The sequence below is a fragment of the Podarcis gaigeae genome, assembly GCF_964106915.1.
Source record: "Podarcis gaigeae genome assembly, chromosome: 17".
NCBI classification, from domain to species: Eukaryota; Metazoa; Chordata; class Lepidosauria; order Squamata; family Lacertidae; genus Podarcis; species Podarcis gaigeae.
In genome coordinates, this window is record NC_139694.1 from 32,597,969 (window position 1) to 32,614,056 (window position 16,088).

Sequence of the window (16,088 nt, forward strand, 5' to 3'; positions counted from 1 at the left end):
GCCAGGCAGTTTTGTTTCCTCCAGAAACAGGCTTTTCCATCTACAGCCAAGGACCAGAACTGGGACACTATGGAAATATATTATATGGCACTTAGTCTGCATCCAAAATATGGGGTTTTTAATCAGACATGTGGGAATCTGTGTTTTGGTAAAGGAAGAGTTGAGGACCTCCCATCAACCCCAGCCAGTATGGCCAGTATGGCCAAATGATGGGAGTTGTTGTCCAACACACCAGGAACAACTTTTCCAGACACTCTGCCATGCTCATGAGTACATACAAATAGGTACTACTAAAGAGTTTCTCCATGTGAATACCAGACCTTGAGAGAGACCCCTAACGAGCTTTATTATTTAAAAACCTATCACCAACCTTTCCACCTTTTTCATATTTTTACTGAGGGTTAAAAGTGGATTTTTCAAAAAACGATGGCTGAGATTCTCAATACATGCAAATTCCTACAGCTCCTATTCACAAAGGAGACTCTGAATATAGCAACCCACAGTGCATGGGTACAGAGGCCCACAAGTCAAGGGTCTGTCTTGTGAAAAGCTGAAGCATGAGCATATACATCAGGAAAAACCTGTGCTTTAGCGGGTGCTACAATTCCAGAGAAAGGGGGATACGAAGGCCAAATCTGGCTTGCCTTCCAATGCAAGAGCCCTGAAGGATAAGGAAGAGGCAGTCTCCAACAGCAGATTTATGACTCTTTTTATCAACCCACTTTTGGCAAGATATGACCTTTCACGAGAATGGTTCAAAAAATGCAGATCAGCCGAAGAGTCATCTTGAATTGTAGTCAATAGATACAAACCGGTCATGTGAATCCAGTATAGTTTTCCCACTGAAATTAGCCTCTCTGTAAATAGTGGTAGGCGAATAGACCCTCAAACCAAGCATCAAATTGCCAGACAAGCAAAGGTGCTGTTTAGCAGTAAACAAAGTACTGGTAGTTTAATTGGCTAAGACTCTTCTTGCTATTAATACAGCATCATTCCTTCTCCCTTGGAGAGATGGACAGCTGTAGCACCACAATCTCCAGTTACAAGATGAGCTGATTTGATGCTGTTTTGAACAATTCCCCACCGCTCTGCCCTGATACCTGAGAACACCTGCACAACAGAACTAAAACTTGTTGAAGTCTGTCGCCATCTGCTCTTAAAAAGCTGAGGCACAACACACCGATGATGGGCTGCAACCCTCTGCTGCAGGCAGCACACATCACAACTCCAGCTGTGAATGTGCAAGTAGTGCCCTTCGTTGGTTAGGAACCTGTAATGGGGCAACTTTTTATCATATGTGGTGGGATTGTAGTAAAATTTTAAAAATTTGGGAAATGATATATAATGGGTTGAAGAAAATGTTCCAATTAACATTTGTAAAAAAGCCTGAAGCTTTCTTGTTAGGGATTGTAGGAAAAGACCTGCCAAGGAAATGAAAAAACATTTTCATGTATGCAACAATGGTGGCAAGAGTCTTAATAGCACAAGGATGGAAGAATGAGGAAATCCCGACTAAAGAACTGTGGCAAGAGAAACTGATGGATTATGCGGAATTGGCAAAATTGACACATAAACTACATGACAAGGATAACTGTGACTTTAAAGAAGAATGGGAACCTTTTACGAAGTCCTTAAAGAAACAACAAAATGAACTGGGCTTCTTGGCAGGTTTTGAATAAACATTCACAAATTCTTTATTGGTAATATAAAGGTACCCCTGCCCGTATGGGCCAGTCTTGACAGACTCTGGGGTTGTGCGCCCATCTCACTTAAGAGGCCAGGGGCCAGCGCTGTCCGGAGACACTTCCGGGTCACGTGGCCAGCATGACATAGTTGCATCTGGCAAGCCAGAGCCGCACACGGAAACGCCGTTTACCTTCCCGCTGGTAAGCGGTCCCTATTTATCTACTTGCACCCGGAGGTGCTTTTGAACTGCTAGGTTGGCAGGCGCTGGGACCGAGCAGCGGGAGCGCACCCCGCCGCAGGGATTCGAACCGCCGACCTTTCAATCGGCAAGTCCTAGGCGCTGAGGCTTTAACCCACAGCGCCACCTGCGTCCCTTATTGGTAATATACTGATAGATAAATTGAGGATCTTTACAACTCTATAACATGGAGAGAATAATATGTGTTGAAAAACCAGAGAGAGGTGCTGAGGGAAGTCTGGGTTTTTGTTTTTGTTTTTTTAGGGGAGGGGGAGGGGGGAAATGGGGGGAATGAGGATGATGTATTTTTGATAAATTGTTTGTTTGTTTTTTCAAAAAAAATATTTTTGATAAATTGTTAATTGTTGAAATTCCTAATGAAAATGTTTTTTTTTTTTAAAAAAAGGAACCTGTAATGGGGCATTCAGTAAAGAGGATCATAGTCAGGATCAGGCAGCTTTGTGATCCGGGTGGCTCTTTAGCATGTGGAACTTGACACTGTCCAGTTTCTCAAAGCGCTTTCCGCAGTGCTCACGAGTGAAGTTGTACTGGGCTTATGAGGTATGCTTCCTCATGTGCCAGTTGAGAGCAGCTCGCTGCCGGCATTGGTATCCACAGATCTCACACCTGTAGAGAGAAGCCGTCATCACCTCGCTGCATTCAGGAACATGGCAGCAGCAGAGAGCCCACAGGCAAGGCAATATGCCATCACCGCTTACTGCCAACCTTTCACACTGCATGCACACAGCACCCTTGAAAATCAGAGACTGGGTGTCAACCAGTTACTGTGTCTGACTTCAGGTGTAGCCAAAGAGGGAGCTGTGTCCACAAGAGGGAGCTTTTGCCAGCAGTTTCCATCAAGAGGTGGGACTGTTATCATACCCAGACACCGTCCTGTGCTACCTCTCCAAGGCACCTTTAACATTACGTTCTTAACAAGGTTGAAAGGAAACAGCCATTCAGGTTAATTCATTGCTTACATCCAGCCCCAGATTTTAGCTAGCGCTGCCCTTTGTAGAGGGATGTGGGTGGCGCTGTGGGTTAAACCACAGACACTAGGACTTGCCAAGCAGAAGGTAGGCGGTTCGAATCCCTGCGACGGGGTGAGCTCCCGTTGTTCGGTCCCTGCTCCTGCCAACCTAGCAGTTCAAAAGCATGTCAAAGTGCAAGTAGATAAAAAGGTACCGCCCCGGCGGGAAGGTAAACGGTGTTTCTGTGCGTTGCTCTGGTTCGCCAAAAGCGGCTTAGTCATGCTGGTCACATGACCCGGAAGCTGTACGCCGGCTCCCTCGGCTAATAAAGCAAGATGAGCGCCGCAACCCCAGAGTCGAGCACGACTGGACCTAATGGTCAGGGGTCCCTTTACCTAATTGGACTCCATTAGGCTTGTATATGTCTTTGCTACAGATGTGGTAAGGACAATGCCTCCATGATATATATGCTTGTGCAGTCGTACCTTGGGAGTCGAACATTTTGGCTCCTGAACGCCGCAAACCTGGAAGTGAATGTTCCGGTTTGCGAACGTTCTTTGGAAGCCAAACCTCCATTGCGGCTTCCGACTGCATACAGGAACCTCTTGCAGTCAATCGGAAGCCACGCCTTGGTTGTTGAACGTTTTCAGAAGTCGAAAGGACTTCCGGAACGGATTCTGTTTGACAACCAAGGTACGACTGTAACGTGTTCTATACTTACTAAGAAAATACTGAACTGTATAACTATGACTGTGCAGAAAAAGCTAAAACTTTCAGCGTAGAATATTTGTTTGAACTATACACCTATTGTATGGAAATTAAGAACAGGACAACAAAAATGGATTCTATGTGCCCTAATGGTGGCCAGGAGACTGATACTGATGAATTGGAAGAATAAAGATATGATCCCCTTCAGTCAATGGATTGACAATACGACAACACTCACAACTTATGAACAAACTACGTATAGATGCAGACTTCGTTTGCGTAGATATGACATTTGGAATGAATTTTTTAAAAATGTAGTAGGCTATTAATATTTACATATGTATTAGGATAATAACATCATGTCTATTTAGGTAAGAATGTATGGGACTATATTACATTTTATCTTTGTATATTGCTTCTTTCTACACATTTTTGTTCATCCCTCCCCCACTTCTTTTCTTTTCTCTGTATCACTTTATTTCTTTATAATTGAATTCTTTCAGTAAATTATTAATACCAAAAGATCCTGTAATAATGATTATGTGGTTTGCTCAGATTTCATTTAGCAATACAGTCGTGCCTTGGCAGAGACGTGGGAAGGTCAGGTGGTACCCAGTGTGGAAAATTTCTTGTTACCCCCCCCCCCCACACACACACACATTGATTTTTTTTTTGCCTGCAAAAATGGTTTTTGTTGTTGTTTAGTCGTGTCTGACTCTTCGTGACCCCATGGACCAGAGCACGCCAGGCACTCCTGTCTTCCACTGCCTCCCGCAGTTTGGTCAAACTCATGCTGGTGGCTTCAAGAACACTGTCCAACCATCTCGTCCTCTGTCGTCCCCTTCTCCTTGTGCCCTCCATCTTTCCCAACTTCAGGGTCTTTTCCAGGGAGTCTTCTCTTCTCATCAGGTGGCCAAAGTATTGGCACCTCAGCTTCACGATCTGTCCTTCCAGTGAGCACTCAGGGCTGATTTCCTTAAGAATGGAGAGGTTTGATCTTCTTGCAGTCCATGGGATTCTCAAGAGTCTCCTCCAGCACCATAATTCAAAAGCATCAATTCTTCGGCGATCAGCCTTCTTGATGGTCCAGCTCTCACTTCCATACATCACTACTGGGAAAACCATAGCTTTTACTATACGGACCTTTGTTGGCAAGGTGATGTCTCTACTTTTTAAGATGCTGGAAAAATGGTTTTAGGTTATTTCATATTTTCTTACAAAGGAATGTGGATTCTGGGCCTCTGATAACAAGTAGGTGACTGTGGACAGATACTTAAATCTACAGGATGGATTGTGTTTTGGCTCCACTGAATTGAGGTGCCTGGCGTTCTCTGGTCCATGGGGTCACGAAGAGTCGGACACGACTAAACGACTAAACAACAACAACAAGAATGATGTTGGACAGAAACTAAGTGGTTTCCAGCTGTAATGCTTAAGAGACATGAAAAAAAAAGGTTTAGAAACAAGTAAAAAGTAATGGTTAGGATTTGCTGAACTAACAATACAAGAGAGGAAGGTATACAAGAGAGGGAGGTATGAGGAATACAAGAGAGGGAGGTATGAGGAGGTCTGGAAAACAAGAGAGGGAGGTATGAGGAGGTCTGGAAAATAAGTTAAAAGAAAATAAGTTATGGAAATTTTGTTTGTTTTTAAATGTTTTTATTTTTGTTATTTTTTTCCTCTTTTTTGTATTATCTTTGAAAACTTTAATAAATATATCATAAAAAAGATAATTTGTTACCCCCTCTATGATGGCACCCAGGGCACACATCCCTGCCTCCCTTCCCACGCCCCTGTACCTTGGTTCTCGAGTTTTTGGAATTCCACAATTAAAAACAGCTGGCTGCATGTGGCAGTGATTAGTAGAAATTTATTTCTTTTCATGGGTACAGCTAGTAGCCTTTAGGTCACAGAAGGAGGTGCCAGATCTCCCAACACTCACCACTGTCACACTCATTCTCAGAGTCACTGAGCGGCTTAAGAAGCAAGCGCAGTGTTCCTGGAAACAGTGGTGCCCTGCTTCACACTGCCACATAGCTGTTGTGTACATCTCAAAGGTGGGGTCCAGCTCTGAGAGATGGGGCTCACAGGGACAGCGGTTTTTGTGGTCTCCATACCAGATTACTATGTTGTTCAAGCAGTTCACATTCCGCCTTCTTTCTTGTGACACGGGAAGGGGGTTAGGGAGGAGGAGAAGAACATAAGTTTGAGAAGCAGAGAACAGAAGGTCCCTTCAAACAATTGAAATAAAAAGCACACGACACCAACCCCTGAAGAAAGACTCCAGCAGTCACCCATGTAATATTTGTTAAATACTCATTCATTTTAAATGCAAGGAAGGCTATAAGGAGCCCTAAGAAAGTCATTTTAATTCAAATAAATTAACTTCAAAGATGCTGAGACTTACATGTTCACCTGTCAGGGGACTGCCATCGGAACAGGGGAGGGAGGCAAGGGGGCCTGCTGGGATACAGAGAGCCTCCAAAGCTCCTGAGGAGCAGTACCTCTTCCAGCAGTAGAAAAAGCCACACCTCCAGTGGAGAAGAGAGGGAAGGGGCCAGCCAAGCGAGGAGAGGGCTCAAAGATGCTGCTGAGAGCCCCAGCGCCTCACCTCGCCAGGCTGGCCAGGAGGGACGCATGCCACTTCCATCGCCCAGCTTGCGCAGAGGCGTGAAACACAAGGAGGGGAGGAGGAGGCTTGGGGTGCCGAAGATTATGTTGGGGGAGAAGCCGGAAGGGGCCCCTCCTGGATTCTGCAAGTGACTGAGACAGTCCTGAACTTGGTAGATCTGCACTGTTAATAGTTTGCACAATAAAACCTTTAAATGCCAGGTCGGAGTCCTGTCTAGTTACTCACAAGCAACCAGCACCAGCATCTGACATCACCTCTTGAACATGAAGCTTTTAAAATAATATAACTGAACACCACATCAAAATACCAGTTTATTACCATACCACAGGCTGCACTGTTAATGACAATAAAATGTGGGGTGCCTACAGGCACCTCTGTGAGATATTTCCATATCACAGGCAGCAGTAGCAGCTAAGCCAAGACATGCTCCTTGGTCTCCCTTGCAACATTAGTAGTCTTGGAGCAACAAGTACAGTTATACCTTGGAAGTCGAATGGAATCCGTTCCGGAAGTCCGTTCAACTTCCAAAACGTTCGAAAACCAAATTGCAGCTTCTGATTGGCTGCAGGAAGCTGTGGAAGCCCTGTCAGACGTTCAGCTTCCAAAAATAGTTGCAAACCGGAAGGAACAGTCATTTCTGGGTTTGTGACATTCGGGAGCCAAAATGACACGGTATGATACGATAATCTTTATTGTCATTGTCCCATACAGAACAACGAAATTGAAAACATTTACATCAGACATTCAAAAGCCAACAAGCCTCCTATCCCAGCTATCCCAGCCTGGTTAACCCCAAAAACTCTGATACCCCATAATTAAATACAATATACTCCCACAGAGACTACCTTATACAGTACTGTGTTTAAAGCCAGAATTGTATTTGGGTAGAAACTGTTTCTCAGGCGGCTAGTCCTAGTCTTAATAACCCTCTACCTTCTTCCAGAAGGCAGAAGCTGAAAGAGATCATTTCCGGGGTGCGTACTATCCTGCGCTATCTCTGCAGCTTTCTTATGGCACTTGGAAGCATAGATTTGATCCAAGGTAGGGAGAGTGCACCCAATTATTCTCTTCACAGTCTTTACAACCCTGGACAGCGTTATTTTTCCCCTGGCCGTTCGGCTCCCAAATCACACACACAGACCGTAAGTTAATGCACTCTCAACAGTACAATGGTAAAATGCCATCAACAGGTCCTTTGAGAGATTGTTTTTCCAGAGGGTTTTCAGAAAATATAACCTCTACTGTGCTCTCTTCATCAGGTCTGTACTGTTTTCTCCCCAGGTTATGTCATACAGTAATACCTCCACAAAACATTCAGGAACTAAGCTGTTCGAAAACCAAGGTACAGCGTACCTTGTTTTGCGACCGGGATCCATTCCGGGTCCCATACCTTGGGTTACATACGCTTCAGGTGACAGACGTTTCAGGTTACAGACTCCGCTAACCCAGAAATAGTGCTTCAGGTTAAGAACTTTGCTTCAGTATAAGAACAGAAATCGTGCTCCGGCAGCGCAGCAGCAGCAGGAGGCCCCATTAACTAAAGTGGTGCTTCAGGTTAAGAACAGTTTCAGGTTAAGAACGGACCTCCGGAACGAATTAAGTACTTAACCCAAGGTACCACTGTACTTCATCATCCTGCCAAACTCTGTATATCAGCACTTCTTCCAATAATAACCCATTTTGCTGTCAAGCCTTTCTTTGGCCCAAAATATTATACAGAGAACTAGAGGCTATCTACCACCCCACAGTTAACTATTGGCAAGCAACTATTGGCAAGCAACTCTAGAATACAGACTTCAAGCTTTCGTAAATGAATAAAGGAATTACCTACTCCTTTTGGTTTCCATGGTAATTTTGAAGCATGAGAACAATGTGCCAAGCTATCTTTAGGGCAAATAAAAGGTCTAATGCAGCATTTCTCAAACCACACAATTTGCTAAGGCCAATTCATGGCATTAGAACAATTTTTTAAATTTTTGTTTTTAAAGAAAGAAGAACCACACAATTTTAGGATTAGAACATCAGCTAATGTGCCACATTTTCTATCTATTTCAGCTTGGCGTTTACCTCTTTAACATTAGGCATCATAATTAATGTAAAATATAAAGAGGTATTTGTAAAGCATACTCGCCTCAAATTATTTTTGAAATTTGTATATAGCCATCATCTACTATAATCAGAGAAGACTCAAAGCAGGCACATTCTGTTTCAATTTTTAAATGTCAGCAGAAAACCTTTCTAATCTGTCAGGCCAATGTAGGCCTACTGTTAAATATATCTTTCCGCAATAGTTGGCTGATTTCTGATTTTAACATTTTTATGTGGTTTTTATTCTATGACTTTACATACAATTGTTGTGAACTGCTCTGATTTCTTCTATGAATAGCAATACAGTGGCACCTTGGTTCTCAAACGCAATCCATTCTGGAAGTCTGTTCGATTTCCAAAACATTCGAAAACCAAGGGGCTGCTTCTGATTGGCCCCAGAAACAATGCCAACAGCCAAAATAGATGTTCAGCTTCTGAAAAACGTTCACAAACCGGAACACTTACTTCCGGGTTTGCAGCCGATTTGTTCATCAACTAAACTGTTCAGGAACCAAGGTACCACTGTATATAAATATATTTTGTTAATAAATTATAAGCCTACAAGCAGGAATAGTTAAATATTTTTTTATATATAAAATTTTATTAATTTTCCAATTTTAACAACAAAACAACACCAAACAATGCAAACAACAACAAACACAGACACAGACATACATTTTGCTTTCTTAACCTCATTTTCATAAGCCTCTTTTCTCGGACTTTCCCGTACCTTCCCCTTTTTGCATCCTAGTTTCAAAATTTTTCAGCAACCCTTTTAGCCAATTATAGTTTAACTTATTCTCCTTTCAATTACCCTTTGAATCAAAAGATATATAAAGCTGTAATTATACATCTTCCTTTCCCTTAACACTTTAACACTCCTCAATTTTATAGCAATTTTAAAGATATGCTTTAAACTTCTTCCAATCTTCCTCCACAGTCTCTTTCTCTTGGTCACGGATTCTGCCGGTCATTTCTGCCAATCCCATAAAGTCGATCACTTTCGCCTGCCACTCTTCCAGCGTGGGTAACTCTTGTGTCTTCCAATACTTTGCTAGAAGAATCCTTGCTGCCCTTGTGGCGTACATAAAAAAGATCTTATCCCTCCTCGGCACCAATTGGCCGACCATACCCAAAAGAAATGCCTCTGGTTTCTTATGAAAAGTACATTTAAGTACTTTCTTAATTTCATTATAAATCAGTTCCCAGAAGGCCTTGATCTTTGGGCAGGTCCACCAAAGGTGGAAAAAGGTACCTTCGGTCTCATTACATTTCCAGCATTTATTATTGGGCAAATGGTAAATCTTCGCGAGCTTGGCTGGGGTCATGTACCACCTGTAAATCATTTTCATAATGTTTTCTCTTAAGGCATTACAAGCCGTAAATTTAATACCTGTGGTCCACAACTGTTCCCAGTCAGCAAACATAATGTCATGACCTAAGTCCTGTGCCCATCTAATCATGGCTGATTTTACTGTCTCATCAATTGTATTCCACTTCAACAGCAAGTTATACATCCTTGATAAATTCTTCGTATTGGGTTCTAGCAATTCAGTTTCTAATTTCGATTTTTCCACCTGGAATCCAATTTTCCTGTCTTGTTTAAAGGCCTCCATTATTTGAAAATAATGGAGCCAATCTCGTACCTTGGACTTTATCTTCTCAAAGCTCTGTAATTTAAATTCACCACTTTCTAGTTCTAAGATCTCAAAATATTTTGGCCAATTAGTTCTCATATTAAGTTTCTTCACCTCTTTAGCCTCCATTGGTGATAGCCACCTGGGCGTTTTGTTTTCCAACAAATCCTTATACCGAATCCAAACATTATATAGTGCTTTCCTGACAATATGGTTTTTAAAACCCTTGTGCACTTTAACCTTGTCATACCAGATATATGCATGCCAACCAAACATATTGTTAAAACCTTCCAAATCCAGAATGTCTGCATTTTCAAGTAGTAGCCAATCTTTCAACCAGCAGAAAGCTGCCGCTTCATAATACAGTCTTAAGTCCGGCAGGGCAAAACCCCCTCTTTCTTTTGCGTCAGTAAGTATCTTAAACTTTATTCTGGGCTTTTTGCCCTGCCAGACAAATTTAGATATATCTTTCTGCCACTTCTTGAAACAATTTAATTTATCCACAATTTGTAGTGTCTGAAACAAAAATAACATTCTAGGCAACACATTCATTTTAATCACTGCAATTCGGCCTAACAAGGAAAGCTTCAGGTTCGACCATATCTCTAAGTCTTTCTTTATCTCTGTCCAGCACTTATCATAATTGTCTTTAAATAAATCCACATTTTTAGATGTCATATTAATTCCCAGATATTTCACTCTTTTTGCCATAGTTAATCCAGTTTCCTCTTGGAACCTCTCTCTTTCCACATTTGTTAATTTTTTCCCCAAAACCTTAGTTTTTTGCTTATTCAATTTAAATCCTGCAACCTGACCAAAAACTCGAATTAATTCTAAAACTCTTTTTGTACTAGTGTCTGGCTCTTGTAAAGTCAAAACTAAGTCATCTGCAAAAGCCTTCAATTTGTACTCTCTGGCTCCGACCTGGACCCCTTTCACCAGCTGGTCCCCCCTTATCATATTCAACAAAACCTCCAGGACTGATATAAAAAGTAACGGGGAAATTGGGCATCCTTGCCGTGTCCCTTTTTCTATGGAAAGTTCATCAGTAACCACATTATTTACAATTAGTTTTGCCTTTTGTTCCGAATATATTGCACCTATACCATTTTCAAACCTCTGGCCTACCCCCATCCCATGGAGATTCTTCTTCATAAAATTCCAAGAGATATTGTCAAAGGCTTTCTCCGCATCCACAAAAATCAAAACTGCCTTTGTATTAGTATTAACTGTCAGCATTTCTATAATGTCAATTATATTCCTTACATTATCTGATAAATGTCTACCCGGGACATTTTAGATCTCAAAGTTATCAGGCAACAAGCAGGAATAGTTAAATAGAAGGGGGCATTACACCCTGAAAATGTAGCTACCGTATTTCTATCTCAGTGTCAACTTTATGCTATTAAACAGAGGTGGACAAATGTTATAGAGCAAGGACGATTATTGATTATAATATAGGTACCATCCAACTCCTTGGCTTCTTTTATTGGATCATGTAAAGGACCTTATAGCCAAGAAGGATACATGTTTGGGGTTTTGAGTTCAGTGAGCAAAAACAGAGATTATGGGAAATGCTAACATCCCAACAAAAACATAACACTATGGGAAATATAAACAGCATCGTTTAACAAAATTAACGAATGCAGTTTGGTTCAAAGTGGGGAAATTCTGAATTTTCATTTTATTTTTGAAAACTGGAAGCCATCTATCAATGGGAAATATTCTATGTAGACCTACCTACTGAAATTAGTGAACCTACTCACTCATGTTCATTAATTTCAATGGGCGAGTAAAACGTCATTGAGCGCCAGCCAATAGAGGAATCTGCAAGCGCATGTAAAGCATGATTCTATGCTGGTTCAGTGAAATTTACTCTGTTAAGAAATACTATCAGAATTCATTTCTTTGATTTCTTTTTGGAATATGTTAAGTTGTGGGTGAACATATCAGACGACACAGTGATTCTTCAAACAGCTCTTGTTTATTCACAGGCCAGAACAGAACTGAACTGAAGGATTCAGCCAGCCTGCTTATATATAGCTCCACTAGAACGCAACAGTAACCATTTTCTGTAACTATCCAATCACTGAACATCACTTTCAATCCCTTATTTGCATATGTGGACCTGAGTGAAAACTATCTACAGTATCCCCCTGCTAGCCCAGGGTGAGAACTTCCGTACATAACAGAATATTGTATCTGTAATTTGCAGAGTTTACTGCAGTAACAAGTAACTGAAAGTAAGAACTCATTGCAATTCACTAGCTTCTGACATTGGCACACACTTGTGTTCAACAAGCTGCATTTTCCCTGCTCAGGATTTCCAAGCATTGTAATCCTCAAGTCTCAATCTGTCACCAGACACCCTTGACCAGCAAGGAGCACGGGCTCCAAACAGTGGGCTAGACATTCCTGCAGTCATTCGTTTCTGTTCTTTGCTCAGAAAACAATTCAGCCAATGTAACAGAGCAAGCAAAACACACCACTACAAACATATTTACATACTTTTCTTCCTTTGTGGCTCATAAGGCATCTGCTCCCAAAGCTTCCTGGAAGAAAATATAATAGCCTATCACAACATGCACTCAGAATCTTAGAAGTGGATACCATTATTTGTTTGTTAAAAGAAAGCCTAATCCAAAGAAGATGATTTTCAAATGGTCCCAAGCAAGATAAATAACTGAGACTCTGAAGATTAGATAGATAGATGATAGATAGAGATAGATAGATATGGATAGATATAGTTTATTAATTAAGTTTACCAATTTAATTAATAAATAAACTACCTATATCTATATAGATATATATTGCCCTTCATCCAAAGGCCACAAGGCAGTTTACAACATAAAAATACAAAACGAGAACACAAAATACACAATAAACTAAAAACAAACCAGTAACACCCCTCCCTAACACATAAGAGTCAGTTTGCTCTTCGGTCCCTCTCAGAAAGTCAAGAGCTAAAGTACCACAAAATTCAATCATCTTAATCATGTTTCCTCAGCCACAGAAATCACTACCACTGGGAAACTGAGGATCCCATCAAGAACACCAACAAATGCATTGATTTCTTAATCATAATTATGACCTCTTAACATCTAAGCTCAGATGGATACTGTGAAATGTGATTTCTGGTCTCTTAATGCAGAGAAATACAGCAACTGTCTCAAGCTTTCTGTTTGAGATTTCTGAAAATCTTGAGGTTTTTTAAAAAAAGTTTTACATTAGGCAATTGCCTGTCTTGATTCTGTTAAATCTTTCTGTAATAGTGTTCACCATAGTAAAGGTAAAGGGACCCCTGACCATTAGGTCCAGTCGTGACCAACTCGCTATTGTGATAACTTGGCTGTGGAACCAAACGGATATTGAAAAAGCTGCCCCTCATCACTTCAGAAGTTCACAGAAAAATGTGATGGACAAATGCTCACCCTTCACTCTAAGACCATTCCTGAGTTTCATCTTATCCTCACCACCTGTCCAGTATATATGAAGCCACTAGCTATGGTTAAACAGAAGTTTGATATCAATAGACCTAGTTTTGAGTAGCAAGAAGAGTAACCCTTCCATATATTATCTCCTTTGCCTGATCCTTCAAAGGTGCAAGACTATGATCATATGCACATTTATTCAGAAATACCATCTCTGAAGGGGCTTACTCCTGTTTTTGTTGTGATTGTCTGCAAGGTTTTAATTGTTCTTGTTGGTATCCATCTGTCTTGAGAGACAATGGAGTGCACCTGGGTGCGGGGAGTCAAACTGTGGCGTTAGCGACACCAAAGTGACCAGGGGAGTGTGTATGGAGGTCCTGGGCTCCCTCTTGGCCTTGCTGATGTGGTCCAAAGGAAAGCAGAGCAATATGCTTAGCACCAATTGGCAAAAGTTACCGGAAGTAGACATACAAGGCACCAGCCAACTGTCTTAGGGACTCCACTCTGGGTTCACACCTTAGCCTTTCCTTCTCTCGAAGACATCTCGCAAGGCAGTGGAGCCTTGGGATCAGAGTTTTCTTTCTCCCTAGATGGGCTACCTTCCTGGGTTGAGGAGTCCCATCTTTCCCTCACGCCCCTCTACAGCATGTGCAGAAGCCACCTTTTTTGAGCACGGGCCCCACTCTTGGTTTCATCCGCTCCATCTGCTGGAGCTGCCTTCACATGCAGTGGGACTGCATAACGCAGGGTTTGAGGTCCATTGGCTACCCTCACCTGGTTTAGCCGGCCAGTTGAAGCCATTTCCCACAGTGTGGCTGCTGTCACATGCTGACAGCTTCTGGCAGCCACAGGTGAGAGCCAAGTGGAAGGTGGGGACCAAAGGTGGACAAACTACTGCAGAAGGAGCATGACGTGTGTGTCCCCCCCCCTCATTGTGTACTATCCCTCCCCAAACACCCCAATTTGATGATTTAATAGATCTCATGGATATATTAATGTGTTGTTTTTTTTAAAAAAAAGTTAGGTGGCTATTTTTCTATGTTTTACCTGTTCTTATTTTATTTTTATTTTTTTATAAGATATTTATTAAAGTTTAACAATTACAAAGAAAGAAAAACAGACAATAACAATAAAAAAGATTACAATACTTCAAAAATACAATGCTAAAAAAGGGAAAAAAAGAGAAAAAAAGAAAAGGAAAAAGAAGAAGAAGAAGAGTTTGGATTTGATGCCCCACTTTATCACTACCCTTCAGGAGTCTCAAAGCGGCTAACATTCTCCTTTCCCTTCCTCCCCACAACAAACACTCTGAGGTGAGTGGGGCTGAGAGACTTCAAAGAAGTGTGACTGGCCCAAGGTCACCCAGCAGCTGCAGGTGGAGGAGCAGGGAAGCGAACCCAGTTCACCAGATTACGAGTCCACCACTCTGAACCACTACACCACACTGGCTCTCCAGTGTGGTGTAGTGGTTAAGGGTTTTTGAGAAAACCCAAAAACAATACAGTTAAACAATAACATTTAAAAACAATAACATCCAATATTTTCATATCTTTGTCTTTCATTTACTTATTTCCATGACTTCCTCACACCTCCCTTTTTGTATTCTTAATTCATAATTGTTTCAGCAAGTCCTTTCCCTCTTTCTCAGATTTTATTCCATAATTTATCTTAACGCAATTTAACCTTAAATTTTACACTTTAACCCATTAACAATCCATTTTAACTTAATTTTTATAACCTTTCTGCTAAGACCATGTAGGTTCATTCCAGCATCTTTCTAACATTCATTAATTTTACAATACTTTTTTAAATATACCGTATTTTTTGCACCATAACACTCACTTTTTTCCGCCTAGAAAGTAAGGGGAAATGTCTGTGCGTGTTATGGAGGAAATGCCTACGGGTGGCATGCCTACGGATTTTCCTCCTCTAAAAACTACGTGCATGTTATGGTCGGGTGCGTGTTATAGAGCGAAAAATACGGGTACTTTAAATTTTTTCCAATCTTCTTCCATCGACTCTTCTCCCTGGTCTCGGATTCTGCCAGTCATTTCCGCCATTTCCATGTACTCCATCAGTTTCATCTGCCATTCTACCTGTTCTTATTTTAACCTGTATGCTGACTCGAGTCCCGCATCAAGGAAAGAAAAGGCAGGCTCAGATTCCTCCCCTTGTGTAGAATGTGAGGTGAAATAAATATCTAAATAAATACCCACATTCCTCCCCTTGGGAAGAATGTGTGTGAGAGAGAGAAAGGATGAGCTCCTCGGAGCAGACTAAGACCGGCCACCTTCCCTCTATAAATCATTTAATGTGTCCACACGAATAGAAGTTATTAATATTGCATCAGTTGTATAAGGGATTATTATTTTGACTGAAATGTAACTGAAATGAATAAGATTTTGGAACGCAGAAATAAATAAAATCATCAAGCCATCAAATGTAGCACGTGGGAGAGGTGCACCAAAATTATATAATTTGGTATTTGAACGATTGGCAATAGTAACTGTATTATAATTTGGTATTCTTATAATGAGGATATTATTGGACTGTAATTGAAAATAAATAAAAATTATTGCCGTACTTTTCTGTGTATAAGACTGTTTTTTTACTTTAAAATTATGTGGAAAACTGTGAGTCATCTTATACCCATATAGTGAATGGTGAGGATTTCTTAAATTGGAGTCCCTAAAAATA

General features: G+C 41.2%; 1 long non-coding RNA gene across 1 annotated transcript; it reads right to left on the reverse strand.

Annotated features, from left to right (window-relative positions):
• Window positions 1-2,324: 2,324 nt before the first annotated feature.
• On the reverse strand, window positions 2,325-5,763 carry LOC310835391. The gene is made up of 2 exons (XR_014559629.1): window positions 5,546-5,763; window positions 2,325-2,551 (listed from the first exon to the last, which is right to left on the reverse strand). It is a non-coding gene; the product is annotated as an uncharacterized lncRNA (long non-coding RNA).
• Between the last annotated feature and the right edge of the window lie 10,325 nt (window positions 5,764-16,088).